This window comes from Nematolebias whitei, chromosome 3 (genome assembly GCF_014905685.2).
Source record: "Nematolebias whitei isolate Nwh7 chromosome 3, NemWhi1, whole genome shotgun sequence".
NCBI classification, from domain to species: Eukaryota; Metazoa; Chordata; class Actinopteri; order Cyprinodontiformes; family Rivulidae; genus Nematolebias; species Nematolebias whitei.
Window position 1 is genome coordinate 2,111,276 of NC_056500.1, and position 227 is coordinate 2,111,502.

Consider the following 227-nt stretch of genomic DNA (forward strand, 5'->3'; position numbering starts at 1 on the left):
GCTGTCTGTCTGTCTCCAGGTTGTCCTCAACCGCTGTCTGTCTGTCTGTCTCCAGGTTGTCCTCAACCGCTGTCTGTCTCCAGGTTGTCCTCAACCGCTGTCTGTCTGTCTCCAGGTTGTCCTCAACCGCTGTCTGTCGGTCTGTCTCCAGGTTGTCCTCAACAGCTGTCTGTCGGTCTCCAGGTTGTCCTCAACAGCTGTCTGTCTGTCTCCAGGTTGTCCTCAAC

General features: G+C 55.9%; 1 protein-coding gene across 1 annotated transcript in view; it reads left to right on the forward strand.

Moving 5' to 3' along the window:
* trmt13 (tRNA methyltransferase 13 homolog) overlaps window positions 1–227 on the forward strand; it is a 5,972-nt gene that overhangs the window by 5,374 nt on the left and 371 nt on the right. The window lies entirely within an intron of this gene.